The sequence below is a fragment of the Zootoca vivipara genome, chromosome 1 (genome assembly GCF_965207765.1).
Source record: "Zootoca vivipara chromosome 1, rZooViv2.hap1.1, whole genome shotgun sequence".
Lineage (NCBI taxonomy): Eukaryota > Metazoa > Chordata > Lepidosauria > Squamata > Lacertidae > Zootoca > Zootoca vivipara.
The window spans coordinates 4,578,773-4,598,838 of record NC_142582.1 but is presented as its reverse complement, the minus strand read 5'-3'; the positions used below and the strand labels follow the sequence as shown (position 1 = coordinate 4,598,838).

General features: G+C 46.8%; 1 protein-coding gene across 3 annotated transcripts in view; it reads left to right on the top strand.

Moving 5' to 3' along the window:
- The window catches only part of SPAG16 (sperm associated antigen 16), a 403,304-nt gene that overhangs the window by 165,695 nt on the left and 217,543 nt on the right, over positions 1-20,066 (top strand). The window lies entirely within an intron of this gene.

Genomic DNA, 20,066 nt, shown 5'->3' with positions numbered 1-20,066 from the left:
ACAATTAACTGGGCATGTGAGTGTTTTATTAGCATAAGACTCTATTGCATGTTCAGACCCAGAGACCTCCCCCCTAAATAAATTCACACATGACTCAAATATTGGTTTGGTTTTTGGCAGAATTTAGGCTACAACTTTTATTATTACAGAAAGTTAATGGTTACATAGGCTCTGGTTCAACTAGCCCCCTGCACCCTTGCAGGTAGCGTTGACCCAGGGCACCAGCATAGGTCAGCCAAGGGTGAACACCTGGATAGGCAGAAAGCCGGGAACAGGCTATGTCCGCCACCCAGATGTCCCCCTGGACTCAGGCACAGGCACAACCCCCTCACAGGGGTTGACCAAACCATTTGAGTCCATGGATTCCTTTAACGGAATATCCTTCACATAGGGTTGGAGAGTGTGTTCTCCCATCCCTATCACATGAACCAGTGCCTATCCGCCACACGAGCACCCACGCTCGCCGCCAACCACTCACAACTGCAACAAATCTCTTAACCCTGCTGACACGGAAGTCAGCCATAAATCAGTCCCAATCATAAACAGATGAACCCCAACAAACCTGTAAAGGGACGCTCACCGTCCCTGCCCAAGGCCAGAACCTTCTTGACCACCACACTCTGGGTGCTCATCTAGGCCCTCTCAGTGGCAGCTGGGCATTGGCTACCTTGCCACACATGTCACTGCCATCAGTGACCCAATTTTGAGTCCAGGAAGAGCTGCCTTCAACTCAAGAGGTCCTGTGGATACAGAGTACACATTCCACGGGGCCTCTTTTAAAAGACTCACCCTGGATTACATGTATGAAATAACCAGCAAAATCTTTGTCCCATTTAATGTTGAAGTATAAATGTTTGTGGAGTCGCTAGTATGTTTGGTTGTTTTGCTTCTGGGAGGGTGGTGCATAGATGCATGTCTGTCAAAATATTCTAGTTGATTATGTAATGTAGTTCCTACTGGACCCGTCTTATGAACATCAAAGTAATTTATGGAATAAAGGGGTGGGGGCAATTGGAAGAGAACGCTACCCCTTATAGTGCTGCTGGGCATACTAATAAGATTTTGATCCAGTATTGTTACCATGGCATCCAGTGACTCGGCCTCCAAGGATTTCTCATTAGTCTTTGACCAACACACTTTTCAAAAGGCTTCCCCTCTTTTTCACTCAGTTATTAAAATTAAAACAAGCCAGTCTGAATTTATTTTCACTGCATGGTATTGAAAGAATAGGGGGGGGAAAGCTGCTGTTATATTTGTACGCCGTTGAAGTCATTCAATATATGAATATGGAATTCACACATTTCTTCCAAGTTAGGGTTTTACTAAGAATGCTGTGTTTAATAGGATTTAAATTCTAACTTTATGTTTGGTTTGTAAGTGTATCCTTGTAAGTGACTGAGTAGCAACCAAGTGGGCTCTTCTAACAAGGACGGAAGGGACATAATGGTTAGGTTGATATAGTCAGGATGGCTTTTTTTAGAGATCCATAGCAAATTAAGGGAAATTGACCCTAACAAGCTGTCAGGAGCATTATTTTTAATTTTGAAACCATATTTTATGATACAGATTGTCTTTTCTTCCTTGTACGTTGTTCCTTCACACTGCTCTGTGAGGTAGGTTGAGCTGAGAGACTGAGTAGAATTTGAACTTTAGTTTTCTACAGCACTACACTGGTGTAAATAAATTACTAAGTCTGTTCTGGAGGAAATCTGGATTAATAATGGCCACTCTACAGTCATCTCTACACTCTTCTGTCCCATTTCTGCATCTGTGTTCCAAAGAAGCTTCTTCTATATTCTGGGCAGGTAGAAACCTCCTTTTCCACAAAGTAAAACAGTGCCCTCAAGTGGAATTCCTCCCACAGTACACCCCCTCACTTCCTGTGAAATCTACACCACACCCACAAACCAAATAATGACATAATCAACCAAGCAACTGGAGCTTCCGGTCCAGCGCCAGCGTCGATCGGCGGGGTTTTGTCTCGCTCCGAGACAGCCCGTCTTCGCTAGAGGGGGGGAGGGCAGCGGGAGCAACGCTGCGCCCCATAGAACCTCGGGTCGAGCGTCCCGGGGGTGAATTGCTCAGCGGAGCCCCAATCCGGACTCCCCAAACTCTCCGGTAGCTCTAGTAAGAGCACCGGGGCGAGAAGGGTTGAAGTCGCGGGGGCCATTTTGAGCACCATCGTTGCTCTAGCGAAGGGAAGCTCCGAGCTGGAGACAGGGAGCGCTGGATTCTTCCAAAGAAGAAATTAAAGAATTGGACTGTAAGTAATTTGGCTACATATTTTTAAATTTCAATTCGGAACTGGGAGAGAGAGAAAAAAAAAACCCGGAAGCCATCTCCTCCCGCCGGTGGTTTGAAAAAACAGTAAAGTAAATTCCCGAGCCGGGAGTAAAAAAGACTTTTTAATAAGGATAACCTCAAAGACGAAAGAGTACCCCCCCCCTGGAAGCAGGGTGAAAGGGGGAGCGGATTATTAAAGAGTAAAAATCCCCTGCAAAGACGTAAGAAAGATTAGAAAAACCCTATCACTCCCCGGAGACCGGCAGCCCATTTGCCCCATCGAGAGGATTAAGATTACAAAGAACAAGAAAGTTGGATTTTATGTTATAGACATTTTTACATTTGGAATTTTATATGGAAAAAACAGCCAGTTGGCTTTAAAAGTGGTTGAGAAAAACAACAGTAACTATTTCCCACCATGCAAGATAAGCAGTGACCTTGACAGGATTGAATGATGTCAACAAAAAGATATTCCCCTGAGTTCCAAAAGACTGTTCTGGAACTCTTGCGGTGCTTAAAGAGTGACATTATTGGAGAGTATATACAATCACAAGACTCAACGCAGCACACACAGGTGGTGGACTGTGGAAAGGACTTTGTAGAGGACTCTGCAGATGAGGAATATATGGACTTTGAACGGAATGATAACAACAAAGACAATGCTGGAGAAAATAGCGACAAAAACTATGAGATTATAAAACAAAATGATGCCGACCACGACAGAGAAGAAGATTCTTTACTGCAAAACAACAGGAGGATTGCCCTCCTTCGAAGGGGACGACAGGAGTTGGCAGAACTTCAGATTTACCACAAGAGAAGGGAAAAAGGCAACCAAAGAAGAATTGAAACTCAGGGGGGTTACAATGAGGCTTGGAAGATAAAATATGGGGGGAAAGGGGTGGGATGAAGAGAGAATGTAATTGAGATTGTTAAGATGGTTTAACAGGATTGAAACAGGATTGTGAACTGGATTTCGCTGGAGGGAGGGGGTGTTGGGCAACGGGGAGGGCAGGGCAGCAGGAGAATAATTATATTATAAATTAGAATTGGGATATGAAATAAAGATTTAAAAATCAAGAAAAGTCTATTGAGGGAAAAATTAGGCTAGGGTAGAAAAATAGTTGGTGAAAATATTAGAGAGTAAGATATTTTATGAAAGTGATAAAAGTGAAATTTAGAAATTGTATGATGAATTGAAAGGAATTATCATATTTAAATTAAGGTTAGAATAATTGGTAAAGATGAATGGAGATATGGAGAAATGAAACTGTTAAGATGATTCAAAATAATGAAAATCGGAGAAGGGGGAGATTGGGAAAGCCCCTAAAAATAATGTTATGGACATTGAAAAATTATGCATTCCTTCTTCTTTTTTTTCTTTTTTATGTTTTTCTTGGTTTTTTTCTTTTCTTTTGTGGGTTTCGGGGTGGGGGGTAGAGATTTTATTTTCTAATTTTTTCTGTTTTTTTTCTTTTGTTTTTATAATATGATAAGAGTATGGAATGTTGGCTGGGCGGACACCCGGCTCTGTCTTCCCCTGTTACCCTGGGGCCCACCGGTGGCAGGGGTGGGCGCTGGGGAGGGGAGGAGGGGTAGGGGAGAAACCCAGCCACTAAAATGAACCACCTTCGACTATCTGCTCAGCATGGGTCTTTCTTGTGGCAGGAGGGGACTCATGGGGGGGGGTGGAAGAAGGTGTGGGGTTATGATTGTTTATTTTTTCTGTATTGTTTTTTCTTTATGCTTACTATAAAATCAATAAAATTATATTAAAAATAATAATAATCAACCAAGCAACTGAAACCACCAAGGCAGCCATTATCAGACCCCTAGGCCCCTGCCAGGCTGCTAGGCCCCCACTAGGCCTGGGGGGGGGAGAGGGTGAGCGCCCGGGTCGCAGCACGGCCTTTGTTTTATGTAGCCCCCTGCCAGGCCCCCACTAGGCCTGGGGGGGAGGGTGAGTGCCCGGATCGCAGGCCGCAGCACGGCCTTTGTTTTATGCCAGGCCCCCACTAGGCCCGGGGGGGGAGAGGACAAGCGCATGGATCGCAGGCTGGAGCACGGCCTTTGTTTTATGTAGGCCCCTGCCAGGCCCCCACTAGGCCCGGGGGGGGCAATAACCCACAGCAATGCACTTGAGGGCATGGCAAGGGGTTTTTAATTGAAAATTTATCACCACTACCACCCCAAATCCCCCCAAATAGCCATAAGACAAATATAAATACCATCCTTCAAAACGTCATGAGATACTCCGGTCATGGGGCGGGGACAGAATAGATCATGGATCGGGACACGTGGGGGCAGTCACAGGGATTAGGCACAACAACATGCCACACCCACAAACCCCGCCTCTGCCACAAGATCCTGTAAAACAAGGGGACTCTGAGGCTCAGGGGGATCTGAAGGGGGCCTATTACCCTCCATTTGAAAGACTAACATACAGCAATGCGTGCAGGGCCAGCTAGTAACAAATAAAAATACTCTCAGATTGTAGGCTTTCCCCAGCAGATGGGGCAGGTTTCTCTTATTACAGTTTCCTTGTCCCAAAGAGGTCTTAAAAAGAGAGGGTGTGATTCTTTTAACTTACGTATAAGGTGATTATGTGGTGTTTCGCCATGATGGTTTCACCCAAACTCCCATCCAAGCTGTGAGGCATAGACAGCAGAAAAACAGTTTTACCAAACGTTTGAGGTTAATTCCCAGATCACCCCTTATCTCCAGAGTGATTTAATAGCCAGACTATCTGTCTGACTATTATCAATCACCACATAATTATCTTCTGTCAGTGGCAGAGACAGCTGAATCACCATTCCTCTCTCCCGGAAGTCCTCTAAGAAGTAAGTCTAGCTGAATTCTATAGGACTAAAATATACATCAGTTTATTGTTCATAGCCTTGGAAACAGAAGAAAAAATTCTGACATCTAAAAGTCTATATATATCTTAAAATATATTACTATGAGGTGGAATGGTGGGCCTATTTTATTTCAGTGCAAGCTTTAGATCTTTAAACCACACTAACTTGGAAGTAAGATCCTCAGAACTGTCTGATTCACGTCTAAGCAAATGTGCATAAGACTGGGCTTAGTGAAGACAAACATATTGGCTTTAATGGTTAAAGTGTCACACTGTCACCTAATAGGCGTCTTTGCCTTCAAATACAACTGCTGACCTTAAATTGCTAAAATTACTATGCACTGAAAAGTACTTACCAAATCTTAACTATATCCTGCAATTTCCCCTTCTGTATCTACCCATTGCTTCTAAATAAAAGTGTGCTGATTTTAGTGGTTTTTGAGACACATGATCACTTAACAATATACAACACCTTCATCTTTAGTGTCAGCTTCTTGCTTGAAAATTGTGAAAATTGCCATGCACTGCAGGTTACAAGCTTACAATATTGCTGTGTGATCCTCCCCTCTATTTAGAACAATATCATAGTGGAATCTTAAGGTCACCATCTCAAGCCAGACATAAGGTGCTTAGCTTACTTTGCCACTGCAGGATGTACATGGTTATAAATAGATTTATAAATAATTTACAGATTTAAGTAGGTTTCACGGGAAAAATATGTTATAAAAGAAGCAAATAACGTTGCTGTATCAATAGTCTCAATAACAGCCTTTAAATCTACAAAGGAAGCAAACAAGTGACCTTACACACTGTTACATACTTGCAGGGCCGGCCCTACGTGCAGGCTGGGTGGCGCAGGGCACCACGCCGCCGGCCCACCAGTCCGCTGCGCAGCTGCGCGCTGCACCCACCCACCCACCGCGCTGGGAAACAGGGCGGGAGGGCGCTGGAGAGATCACGCTGTGCCTGCCCGCCCACCCGCCTGCCGCACTGGGAAACGGGGCGGGAGGGCGCCGGAGAGATCGCGCTGTGCCTGCCCGCCCACCCGCCTGCCGCACTGGGAAACGGGGCGGGAGGGCGCCGGAGAGATTGCGCTGTGCCTGCCCGCCCACCCGCCTGCCGCACTGGGAAACGGGGCGGGAGGGCGCCGGAGAGATCCGGCGCACCACGGCACCAGGGGCGCTTAAGACGGTCCTGCATACTTGTGAAAATGTGAGTGATAAAACAGTGCCCATGGTGAAATAGCCAGTTATCAAATAATCAGTCTGTTATTGACAAAGACAGCAAAAGCTGCCCAGATTTCTAATTTAAGTAGTAGAATTTAGCCCCAATACAAATTAAGCTGTGTTAGGTCTATAGAATTTAGCCAGAATACCTATTAAGCTAATTTGTCTATGCTTTGAAGAACAGTTTATATTCCCCTTCTTGAATATATGGACTACACTGCTTAATTTTCAGTCATTACAAATAACAACCATTGAATTCGTTGAATAAAAAATGCTTCCTAATAACTGAGACTTAAAAATCTTTTTTTTAATAAAAAAAAATCTAACTGGGAATGCTTTATTTTCATTCACAATCAGCTCATCCATTTCATTCCTCATGTCCAGGGTCATGAAAACTAGCTGAATCATTATGAATGTCTCTGGATCAAGATACTGAAAAGTTTTGTTAGAAATACGGTAGCAGCAAAGTGCTGTTCTCAGAAGACAGAATTAGAAATGTTAGCTATCAAGTAATTAGAATCACTAGCTAATTAGAGTGGCTGCCTTGGAGGTCTTAGTCTTCCCAGGGTTGTAAAACAGCACTAAGGGTCTGATGGTATTGGTACGTGATCCTGCCAATCAAGGAGGCACAGAGGGCTGCCTGCTTTCTTCCTCCTTCTGGGACTCTGGCCACCTCTGGTCCTGAAATACTTGCCTGGGTGGAAGGGCCAAGCCAGAAGCAGTGAAATGTCATTAAGATAGCTAGAGTAGCCACTTCAGAGTTCTCTGGAGGTGTAAAACCAGGCATAGCATTTACAAATCAAGGGGAAGGTTTTCTGATATCGCTCATCCCTTTTAAAATCAAATGTCATAATTTATCAGGGGCATATCGGGTTATTATGCCGCTTTAAAAAGTGAGCACAACAAATGCCCTTTAAATGCATATGATTTTTGTTTTGCAAAGTAGTCTTGAATCAGTGCAGGGTTGTGAACTTTGCTATGATTACAAGCTCTTTGCACTTCCCCCACCCTAACCCCAAACCCAGAACTAAAATATGAAAGCATATTTCTGTTTGTCACCACAATGGCTTCACAAAAGGAGAGAAATAAACTGAGAACTAGCCCTATTCAGACAAACCACTGAACGTTTAGAGGCAGGAAGTGGGTGGAGAAGTTAGTGCCTTCTCTCTCTGCTTTCAAACTTGGTGTGTTCCTCTGCTCTTTTATATACACCTGTATATATTATATAGGCCTGTATACTATTTGATTTTTTACATAGGCCTGTGTAAGTGAACTGGGCCAGTCAATTTTGGCCTGACATTGAAATATGTACATTGTTCTTAGAACATCATTAGACTTAAAACAAAAAACAGAAACCAGTGAATGTGCTTGGTGTGAGAAATGGGAGGAGAAAGGTTTAGCAACCACTTGCAAAGTAAATGTCTTAAGAAAAAAGTAGACCTTAGTTTAAATCTCCAAGACTCTCATGTTCTCAATCCTTATTTTTATACCACATTGTTACAATTACAAGGGAACCATGTAGGAATTTTAAGTCATAGCCATTATTCTGGCAGTGGTTTGAAAATAGTCACCTGCCACATTATGGCTGAACCTTCAAAAGAGCTAACCGCCGTTCTAATTTGGACTCTGGGATCTGCTGAATACTAAGCCAGTGTTAAAAATGACCTCAGTCTCCCCTACAAGATCTGTGGTCCCTACAAGATTTGTAAAGAACAGCTGATCTGAACAAGTTCCCTGCACTTAAGTAGACCAGATGTCTATACTGTGATCCCTTGTGCAGATCTGAGAATGGAATTTTGCCTTGAGCTTTATAAAGGGAAAGAAAACTTCAAACAGAGTTAATAATTTGCAGAGTATAGTAGCTGAAAAAACTGGGAGGTGGAGGGATACCTTTTCCTTCTTGTTGAATTTCAGGTAACAAATGGTCAGACTTCAAAGGGAGACCTCAGTATTGTGTTCTCAATATTTCTGTGTAGCATTTTCCAAGAAGAGAAGCTTTGAAGCTTTTATTCTGATTCAAACAATTTAAGGCTGGAAATTGACCCTTCCTATGTGGCTATCTCAAGATTATGTTCCATTCCAATTCTCTGTTTAGTGATGTCAGGGATGGGAATCACCAATCTGTGAGCCAAATTAGCTAGGTGCCAGCTACTAGCTGAAGATAATGAAGATACTTGTGGATGTGGGTGATGTAATTGGTAGGCAGTGCTGGGGTGTGTGTGTCCCTTGTTCTCCTGGCTTACCAGCACTGCAGGTCACTACCAGAAGAAGGGTGAGGTACAGGGAGCTTGGTGCTTTGCAACACATGGCAGCAGAGCCAAGCCTGTGCTCCATCCACCACATGCTACATAATTCCTCTTTCCCTGTGCCTTGCCCCTCTCCTCCTTCTCTCAGTAACTGGCAGCAACTGGGAGAGCAATAGAGTCCCACCCACATGGCCTTCCTATTGCTCATGTTAGTAAGGATGGGGGGGAGAAATTCAATTTTGTTTGCATTTTGCTGAGAAACTACTTAATTTGCACTTCTCAAATTAATACACAAACCAAAATAGCCATCTTTTGAAATTGACATTTGTCAGAATGCTGCACTACAGTTCTGCAACTAATCCGTGTTTACAAAAATGAAGAATAATAGGGGAGAGATGTGTGTTTGAAAATGTTACCCATGAAGAACATACAAAAATCCACTATATATGGACAAATTGCTTGCAAAAATGTGTACTTTAGTCAAAGCTGCATTCAAAAATGTGCTTATTAAGAGAAATTCACACTAAAATGTTGACAGATTTAAAAGCAGTTCTGCAAATTGTTGAAAAGTGTGGAGGATTAAATTTAAGATTGGAAAAATGAATAAAAGCAGACAACCATAACTGACAAAATCTTTCTTTCCTAGTCATTGGTAAATGTAAAAGAGATCAATTGACCAGGGGCAAGTCTCCACTGGAGCTCAGAAGATTCACATTACAGCCAAAACATACATTTAAAACACACCACGTTCTCCCCCAAACCTTGGGAACTATAGTTGTTAAAGCTTCTGGGAATTGAAGCTTGGGGGGGGGACTATGGATCTCGGTATTCTTTAGGGCAGTGATGGCGAACCTATGACATGCGTGTCAGACGTGACACGCAGAGTGCTTACTGCTGGCACGTGCCCCATCAACCCATTTGCACTGTTGTTTTTGTTTTTCTCCCCCATTTGTTCTCCCGCTCCTCCTCCTGCTACAGCTTGTCTTAAAACCCAGATCCATTTTTGTTGTTGTTGTTGCCGGTAGCCAGAGATTGGTTTTTTAACCCTTTCTGTGTTGTTTTTTCTGGCACTTTGGCAGGCGATGATTGGGTGTAACAGCGTTCGTTTTTTAACCCATTCTGTGCTGGGTTTTTTGTCACTTTGGCAGACTATGTCGGTGCTGCCTGTTACTTTCAGCGAAGGTATTATTTGTCATTTATTTCTGTTCTCTTTCCCCCCCCAAAAGCACAGCAGCTTTGGGGCATCCCCCCAAAAAAGCAAAGCAACTTTTGCACCCTCCAAAACTTTGGTCAGCAGCTCCCCCAAAAAGCTCAACAACTCTGGGCACTTTGTGATAAATAAGGGGTTTTTGGTTTGGTTTGGTTAAATAATTAGTTTTTGGTTTATTAAATATAGTTATATATTACAATTATACATTTTTGTTATTTAAACTATAAATATCGTGAAATTATGATTTTTTTCTCGAAGTGACACACCACCCGAGTTATGCTCGTTTTTTGGTGAATTTTGACACACCAAGCTCAAAAGGTTGCCCATCACTGCTTTAGGGGAAGCCATGTGCTTTAAATGTATGGTATGGCTGTAATCCCAGAGACCTGATTTGCTCCCTGAGCTGGGTCCAAAGTTATGACTTTGGGAGGCTCCGTAGAAATCCGTAGAAATTTATTGCAAGATTTGTTGGAATGTTAATGCTGTGTTCCCTTCCATTTTAGGCTTAGGGCTGTATACATGTGTAAATAAAACCATATTCTACAAAGATACCACCATCTCAGTTACCAAGGAAACAAAGCCCAAAATATATGCAAACACCCCTGAAATCTCTCAGCACTTGGAAGTTGGAGTGCATATAACAATATGGAAAGATCTCTGCCTGAGACTCTGAGATACACCGCTGGGCAATTCTGAGCTAAATGAACCAGTGAGTGACTCAGTATAAGACTCAGTATAAAATGTAGTTTAGGAGAGTTGTTTTAGATGACAGAAAGGTCTAAGATCTCAATGTCATATTTGTTCTAAAGGGCCATGTCACAGTGGCCGGAGTGGGCTACTTCAGAGTAACGACGCTACGCAGCTCTGCATTTTATTCTTTTATTGGTGCTGCGTATTTACAGTGCTGAAGTCATTGCTATTTACACGGAGTGATGTGGTCAGTCGGTTCCAGAACCTCCGAATGGCTTTTGGCGCGTCTTTCTCCAACACAAAAGCTTTGGCAGACCCATCCTCTTTCCCCTCCTCTTTCTGCGTAATTCCGGAGTTGGGGGGATGGGTCTCCCCCCCTTATTCGCCCCTTCCTGTCCCACCTGGGACCCTGGCTCCTCTACCTTGCCTGAGCCTCGGACACGACTTCCTGCTTCCCCATTGGAATCGGAACTCTCTCTGCTTTCCCCTGTGCTCGGGGATGGGCTTGAACTCAGGAGGGGAGGGACTTCGCGATATCCCCTGTCCCTCACATCCACCCCCCTCCCAAGCTCTCCTTCACCCCTCCCCAGGTCCCCCCCAGGTGTCGGTGACGACTGGAAGCCTAAGAACTCAGTGCTTTCCGAGCCCATTGGTGTGAACACCTCCCCCCAGTCCTGCGAGCCCCCCCCTTCCGCCTGGGAGGACGGGAATCCCAAAAAGTCCGTGGCGTCAGAGCTGGTAGGGGTAAAAATGTTCTGCCAATCTGCTCCTTCCTCTGACTGGGTGGATCTCGGTGACACCCATACCTCATCCTCTGTTTCCTCAAACTCCGCTTCCCAGCGCCATGGTGAACTGCTCTCCCGTGCTTCCTCCCCCTCCCCCTCCCTTTCCATGTGCCAGGGCTTGGGTCTATGGGGAAAGAGGGCGTGAAATTCTTCTACCAGGAATTCCTCTTGTATCTGAGTGGCTGGGACCCATTCATTCTGGGACGGTGGAGCATCCTCCCATGCCATGAGGTACTCCAGGCCCCCCACCCCCCTCCTTGAGTCCAGGATGGCCGTGGCCTCATTGAGTTGCTCCCTGCCTTCTCTCTCCCCCCCTCCCTCAGGGGTTTGTTCGCTGCCTCGGAGCCTGCTGCTTTCCCTGTACGGCGACAGCAGCGATCTATGAAACACTGGGTGCACCCTCATGTCCTCTGGCAGTGCCAGCCTGTATGCCACCGGGTTGACCTGTTGCGTGACCGTGAAGGGGCCCAACCTTCTGGGCGCCAGCTTTTTGCACCTCCCTCTGATGGGAAGGCCCTCCGAGGACAACCAAACTTTGTCCCCCACCCTAATGACCTCCCCCGGTCGCCTGTGGCGATCTGCCCCCTTCTTGTACGCTTCCTTGGCTCTCTCCAAGTGTTCTCTGAGCTGCTGGTGCACCGTCTCCAGTTCCTCTGCCCAATCCTCAGCCTGTGGGCCCTCCTCCTCCTCCCCCTCCCTCTCTGGGAAAGATCTGAGGTCGCGCCCGTAATTGGCCTTAAAGGGCGACACCCCTGTGGAGACGTGCACCGCATTGTTGTAGGCAAATTCTGCCAGTGGCAGGCGATCCACCCAGTCCGTTTGCCGCTGGCTGACGTAGCATCTCAGGTACTGCTGCAGAATGGCGTTGACCCTCTCCGCTTGTCCATTGGTCTGCGGGTGTCTAGCCGTCGACAAGCTGACCTCCACCTGCAGGAGGTTCATGAGCCGCCGCCAGAACCTGGAAACAAATTGGCGGCCACGATCCGAAATAACCCTTAAAGGTAATCCATGCAGTCTGAATACGTGATCCACAAACAGTTTGGCTGTCTCTTCTGCAGAGACCGCCCTGGCACACGGTATAAAGTGGCACATTTTGGACATGAGGTCCACCACCACCAACACTGCGGTCTTGCCCCTGGAAGAAGGCAGATCTGTGATGAAGTCCATGGACACCACTTCCCACGGCCTGTGTGGCGTGGCTAAGGGCTCCAGCAATCCCGGTGGTGCTGCTCTGACCACCTTTGCCCGCTGGCAGGTGTCACAGCCCCGTACATAGTCTCGAACATCTTCCCGCACCCCTGGCCACCAGAAGTGTCTCATGACTAGGTGAGCGGTTTTGTCCCTCCCAAAATGACCCGCCTTTGGGTTGTCGTGCAGCTGCTTGAGGACCGTACGTCTAAGCTGGGTGGTGGGCAGGTACAGTGCACCCTTGTAGAAAAGCAGCCCCCTGCGTTCTGCAAAGTCTTTTGCCTGCTCCCCCCCCTCTCAGTTCTCTGAAGATGCGGTTGGCAAAATCATCCGCTGCCGTCAGTGCTGTGAGTTCTGCCTCGCTCACCACTGCTGCTCCGCAGGACCATGCTGACGGGGGGGAAATGTGCCTGGGTGCCGGTGGCGCCTCCTCCTCCATGTACTCTGGCTTGCGGGAGAGGGCATCCGCCCTGACATTCTGCTCTCCCGGGATGTAGTGTATGGAGAAGTTGAAGTTCGAGAAGAACTCTGCCCACCGTATCTGCCGCTGGTTGAGCACCCTGGCAGTTCTCCAGAACTCCAGGTTCTTGTGGTCTGTGCACACCTGGATGGGGTGCTTGGCGCCCACCAGGAAGTGTCTCCAGTGCTGGAACGCAGCGTGGATCGCAAGAAGTTCCCGATCAAACACCGTGTAGTTTCGCTCTGGCTGGGTCAACTTCCTGGAGAAGAAGGCACAGGGTCTCCACTCTCTGTTGGCGTCCAGTTGCAACAAAATGGCGCCCACAGCTTTATCAGAAGCATCTGTCTCCACGCGTAGGGGCGCGTCCTGAACCACGTGGAACAGGTTCTGGTCTGAGGCGAACACCCTCTTGAGGCTTTTGAACGCTGCTTGCGCCTCTGGTGTCCACCTGAACTTCTGCTTGCCTCTCAGGCAGTCAGTGATGGGAGCCGTAACGCGAGAGAAGTTCTTGATGAACTTCCTGTAGAAGTTGGCGAAGCCTAGTAGGCGTTGGGCATCTTTGCGCGTCCTGGGGCTGTGCCAGTCCAGGATGGCCTGCACCTTGTCCTTGTCCATCGCCAGCCCCTTGTCTGACAGCTTGTAGCCCAGGAAGTCCACCTCCTTGGTGTGAAACTTGCACTTCTCCAGCTTCACATACAGGTGGTTCTCCTTCAGGCGCTGCAACACCTCCCTGACATCTTTCACATGCTGCACTGGGTCATCGGAATAGATAAGGATGTCATCCAGGAAGACCAAGCATTTCCTGAAGAGGAGGGACCCCAGGACGTGGTGCATGAAGGCCTGGAAGCATGCTGAGCCCCCTTGCAACCCGAAGGGCATCACCAGATATTCAAAAGAGCCCAGAGGCGTGAACATCGTGGTTTTCCATTCATCGCCTTCCCAGATCCTGATCAAGTTGTACGCCCCCCTCAGGTCTAGCTTGGTGAAAATCTTGCCCCTGCGTGCCGCTGTCAGGAGATCATCCACTCTGGGCATGGGGAAAGCCACTGGCTCTGTCACTGAATTCAGCCGTCTAAAATCCACCACAAGACGGCGCTGTTGCGTGTCTTTCTTGTCCACCCAGAAGACCGGGCTGCCCCCTGCTGCCTTGCTTTCTCTGATGAACCCCCGCTTGAGGTTCTTGTCGATGAAAGCGCGCAGATCCTCCAGTTCCTGGTCTGACATAGCGTACAGCTTGGCTGGGGGTATAGTTGCCCCTGGCACCAGGTTGATCTGGCAGTCAAAAGGCCTGTGTGGGGGTAGGTGGTCAGACTCCGCTTCGCTGAAGACCTCCTGCAGGTCCCAGTACGGCTTGGGTATCGCCTCACCCCCTTTGACGTGCATGGTGGCCACCGTGGCTATGGGAGGCCCCTCCCCTGGTTGGTGCTGCATGCAATGTTCCAGGCAAAAGTCCGATCCAAAAGTGATGCATCTCTGGTGCCAACTGATGGAGGGGTCGTGGCGCGCCAGCCAGCTCATGCCCAAGACGATGGGGGGGTCTGAGATGGTGGTGACGTTGAATGCCAGTGTCTCTGAGTGCCTGCCCACCGTCATTTTCATGGGGGGGGGGTTGATGAGTGAGGGCCCCTCCCAGCAGCTCTCTGCCGTCAATGGTCGCCACGTGCAGAGGAAAATCCAGCTGCAGAAGCTGGATCTGGTGCTCTTCTGCAAAGTTTCTCGAGAAGAAGTTCGCTGACGCCCCACTGTCAATTAGGGCGAGGACCGTCAGGGGATAGCCATTTGGGAGCGTGAGCGTCACTTCTAGAACCACTCCTGCTCTGGGAGGGGTGGGCTGGCTCTGCTCCTCTCTGTGCGGGTGGGTGGGCTGGGGCTGTTGTCTGCTGACTGTGCCTGGCTGCTGCCCCTTGTCTCCTGCAGCCAGGCTTTCCCGTTTCCCTGCTGTGGTGCTACGTCAGTGGGGGAGGGCACAACCGTTCCCGCCTTTCCTTGCCACTCCCTGCGATGTGGGCAGTCTCTGACGAGATGCTGGGGGGAGTTGCAGAGAAAGCAATTCCCACCCCTTCCCTCCTTGCGTCTTGGCGCCGCTGGGGTTTGAAAAGCCCGCGCGCGCGCGCGCTATCAATCTGCATGGGTTCCTGGTCCTGGCTGGCCCCAGGCGTGGCTTGAAAGGGTTGTTGGGGGAGTGGCTTCTCCTGCGACCGTGGGAACCAAGCCCGCTTTGCGCGCGTTGCTTGCTTGTCGCTCCACCGGGATTCCTGTCTCACCCCCACCGCCAGAGCCGCTTTGCTCAGCTGATCCATATTACTGGGCTTTGGACCTCTCGAGAGCTCATCCTTCACCTCCTCATGCAACCCCAAGTAGAACGCCGCTTGCATTGGGGGTGACTCCAGTTCCCACCCCAATCTGTGCACCAGCATGGTGAATTTCGCCCAATACGCGCGAACTGTCATATTTCCTTGGCGTAAATTATGAAGTTCCTCCTTAGTCTGGTCCATATGACTATCGGACGAATACATCGTTTTCAAACCTTCTAGAAATAGTTTGACATTCTTCATGCAAGGATTCTTTGTTGCGATTAACGGTCTTAGCCACTCCCTGGCTGCCCCGGTAAGGTGCTCCACAATAAACGCTACCCTGTGCTCATCATCAGGGAACTCATCGTGGTGCAGCTCAAGAGCATACACAATCTCAGTCTCAAAGCCCTGATATTCCCTCGGGTCTCCGTTGAACTTGCTTACTAGGGTCCCGGCTCTCCTTCCTGGCAGCACTTGGACTTGGGGTGCCCCTCCCGCCTTGGTTTTCTCTGCATCCAGCTTGTTTTGGAGGTCTACCGCCACCGCCCTTAATTCCTGCTCTCTTTCCTGTAGCGCTCTCACCTGTTCCGCAAGTTGTAGCCGGTCGTCCTGGACCTTCTTAGTCTCTTCTTTAGCTGCCTTCAATTCCCCCTGCGCCTGCAGCGACAGCTGCTGCAGTTCTTGCTGGGCTTGCTCCGCGATCTGCCGCCATCTCTCCGCCTCTGACACGCTCATCCCGGCAACTCCAAAGTAGCCCAAAAAAGGATTCGGAGGTTGCTGTCACAGTGGCCGGAGTGGGCTACTTCAGAGTAACGACGCTACGCAGCTCTGCATTTTATTCTTTTATTGGTGCTGCGTATTTACAGTGCTGAAGTCATTGCTATTTACACGGAGTGATGTGGTCAGTCGGTTCCAGAACCTCCGAATGGCTTTTGGCGCGTCTTTCTCCAACACAAAAGCTTTGGCAGACCCATCCTCTTTCCCCTCCTCTTTCTGCGTAATTCCGGAGTTGGGGGGATGGGTCTCCCCCCCTTATTCGCCCCTTCCTGTCCCACCTGGGACCCTGGCTCCTCTACCTTGCCTGAGCCTCGGACACGACTTCCTGCTTCCCCATTGGAATCGGAACTCTCTCTGCTTTCCCCTGTGCTCGGGGATGGGCTTGAACTCAGGAGGGGAGGGACTTCGCGATATCCCCTGTCCCTCACAGGCCATATGTGCCAGACAAACATTCTAGGCCCTGCTCTGTCAAGGTTTTGGCTTCAACATTAGTATACTAATCTGATAATAGCTGTACACTCCTGAATTTTTTTCAGAATCCATGGTCTGTTTCCTGTTCCTACTTATGTATAGGAATATGTGTGGTGTTGAAAATTAAAATACAGCATTTCCTTCCTTCCTTCCTTCCTTCCTTCCATCACAAGCTGTAGAGCTGTAAAATCCATCTACTCAAACAGTAAGCTTGGTTATATTTTTAACAGCTATCCCAAAAGCACACTAAATCTATCTCCTTGACAATGATAATGCCCTCATAAATCAATGTCAGGTGAGGAAAAAATCTTTTGAGAACTCAAAAAGTTAAGTTGATGCCAAAAATATATAAGCATTTTTTTTGTTTATATGAAGTGTAAGGCAGCACAATTCTTAGTAGCCCCTCCAGTTGCCCTTGGCATGAAGATACAATTTAATCCCCAAGATTAAAATGGTAGAGGTCCCCAAAACAGCCCAATGAGCACTGATCTTGCTTAGTGTCCACCAGATGCTTAATGCGGAAGGAATTAAACATGGTAGCACTATGACAGTCATCCCATCAGCACAAACATTACACCTTGCCAGATGGAACTATCCACCCTCTTCATAGCTGCCAAGTTTTCCCTTTTCTCACGAAGAAGCCTATTCAGCATAAGGGAATTTCCCTTAAAAAAAAGGGATAACTTGGCAGCTATGACCCTCTTTCCACCGCATACAATTCTGGGTAAATATATGGACCTCCTAAGCAAATTTCAGGGGGGTTGTATGGGGGAGGGGAAGCACAGCTACACTAGTGGAAGTCCTTATGCCAGCTTCCACTACTAGAAGTCCTTAGAAGAATCCTACCCTCTCTGTTGACAGAGGAAAAGCTGAAAACCAAGTAGGATGGGATGGAATCCCTGAAAAAGGAGGAGAGTATAGGGGCCACCCAGTTATAAATACACCTGCCCATTCACTTGCTGTCTTGCTAGCTGTCACTTGCCCATTTGGAAAGCTTCCTGCATTACAAGAACAAGAGCTGCTGTCACGTCGGTGGCAGAGTATAGGTTTTGCATGCAAAATGTCCCAGAATTCAGTTTCTTGCATATGCAGTAGTACCTCGGTTTATGAACACAATTGGTTCCGGAAGTCTGTTCATAAACTGAAGTGTTCATAAACTGAAGCGAACTTTCCCATTGAAAGTAATGGAAAGTGAATTAATCCGTTCCAGATGGGTCCGCGGCGTTCGTAAACCGAAAATTCGTAAACCGAGGTGTTCATAAACCGAGGTTCCACTGTACTTGCATCAAAGGGCAGCTGACTCAATCCTGGGAGAACTGACAGTCAGCATAAACCAGGGTCGGATCTACTGGCCAGACACGGTCCTCAGCTGGATTTCATCTGTCACTCTGTGTCCCCTCCTATTCAAAAGCTTTTCAGTTGAAAGCAGCTGTAGGGAAGGGAGAGATTCTGTGGAGCAAAAGTAAAACTCAGGAATAGAGTTACTAACAATGAAATATATACCTCTGTTTCTATAGGAAATAGCTTTGATATTTGGCATTAGTATTACGGGGGCAATGTGGTTCTCAGGCAAAAATTGCTCCCTTCTCCTGAAGAAGACAATACTGAGCTAGATGGATCAGTGATTCAGGCTCATGAAAGAGAGCTTCCTGTATTTAAAGAGATCAGCCCCTCCTTAATAAATGCATAATTTCTAATGTTTTATGAGATTATTCTAATTGCTTGGAAGAATACTGTGATATCCTAATACTTTATCTTTTCCTTGACTTCAAAAGAGAGATTTTAAGCTTAGTGTATCATTTACATTTGAAAGCATTTTTTTTGCAGCTTAGGAGGTTTAGTGGTCAAAATTGCCCTGTCAGACTCATGACTCAAGAACCTCCTAAAAAGACAACCTAAGTACCATTTTAAAGCCCTGGTTAAGTAGAGCACTTTTATCCATTCTGAAGCTGTGAAAAAAGCATTAGCTTATGTGATTTGACCTTGCTGTTCTTAATGGCAGTTATTCCACAGGGTCTTTGGTAAATTTGTTAGATATGGAGACAACAGTGGGTTCCAAAGTCCTGTTGTACAGCAGATTAGATTACCATGTTCTGTCTAATAACACACTTGACCGTGGAGGCTGCACTAAGTACTGCACTGTGTGCTTAATTCCTAAGTATTAAAGATGTATCTTCATGGAACAACTACGTTCCTATAAACAAGTAACATTTTGGATGTTCAGTGCCTTTTTTATTCTTAAAAAATGTTTAGGGGTATTCTCATTTGAGTTTGACCAAACTGCAGGAGGCAGTGGGAGACAGGAGTGCCTGGCGTGCTCTGGTCCATGGGGTCACGAAGAGTCGGAAACGACTAAACAACAACAACAACAACAACAACAACAACAACAAATTCTCATTTCCCTACTCATATTGAAATACTGCCCCTCAATGAGGCCAAACTTAGGTTCACAAAATGTTTAGGGGTATGCGTCCCCCTGCGTCCCCCCAGAAAAAAAGCACTGGGTGTAACCATCAAGTAGCTAAGTTCAGATCAGTCTGAGTTCACTGCCTCATTTACAAAATAAATGGTTGTGGCCTTCCCCAGCCTGGTGCCCTCCAGATTTATTAAACTGGGATAGCTCAGTTGGTAGAACATGAGACTCTTAATCTCAGGGTTGTGCATTCAAGCTTCATGTTTGGCAAAAGATTCCTGCATTGCAGGGGGTTGGACTAGAATTATCCTCACACTCCTTTCCACCTCTACAATTCTATGATTCTAATTTCTTAGCTGCCCTCCAGCATGAGGGCAGGTTGCAACAAATTAAAAATACATTAAAATCAGTTAAAAGAAACTGCAGTCCAGAGAATGGACTACAACGCCCATTGGCTGATGATGAAGGTTGTTGGAGGTAACAATCTGAACCATTTCTATCTGGAGAGCACCCAGGTTGGGAAAGGCAAGTTGAATATTGCAATCACGATTGAGGCATATTGTGAGAAAGTCATTAAGAAAGACATTGATTTAAGTCTTGTTTCTTGGTTCCGCACAAAGTGACAAATTCTGCTATGAAAGACTAATGTTTGCAACCATATTGACCTCACAGATTAGGAAATGAAGACTCTCCGGGGAAAAAAGTCTTTTTGGCTAACCAGTTCAACCATCATAAGGATAACAACCTTATTTAATTTTGAAGATTTTTCTGTATGCCCCAAATATATCTATCCTCCCTTGTTTGGTGCTTCAGAGAAACGAGGCAAAAGTTACTGACTGGGTGGGGCTATTCAAAAGACCCATTTGGCCTAACACAACCGCAATAAAAATGGTTTTAAATATGTCTGTTTTAACTCTCATGGCACACTTAGCAACGGGGAAGTTTTACAAAGTCTTTCTCAAGGATGCCAATTTTGAAGATTTTTCTGTATGCCCCAAATATATCTATCCTCCCTTGTTTGGTGCTTCAGAGAAACGAGGCAAAAGTTACTGACTGGGTGGGGCTATTCAAAAGACCCATTTGGCCTAACACAACCGCAATAAAAATGGTTTTAAATATGTCTGTTTTAACTCTCATGGCACACTTAGCAACGGGGAAGTTTTACAAAG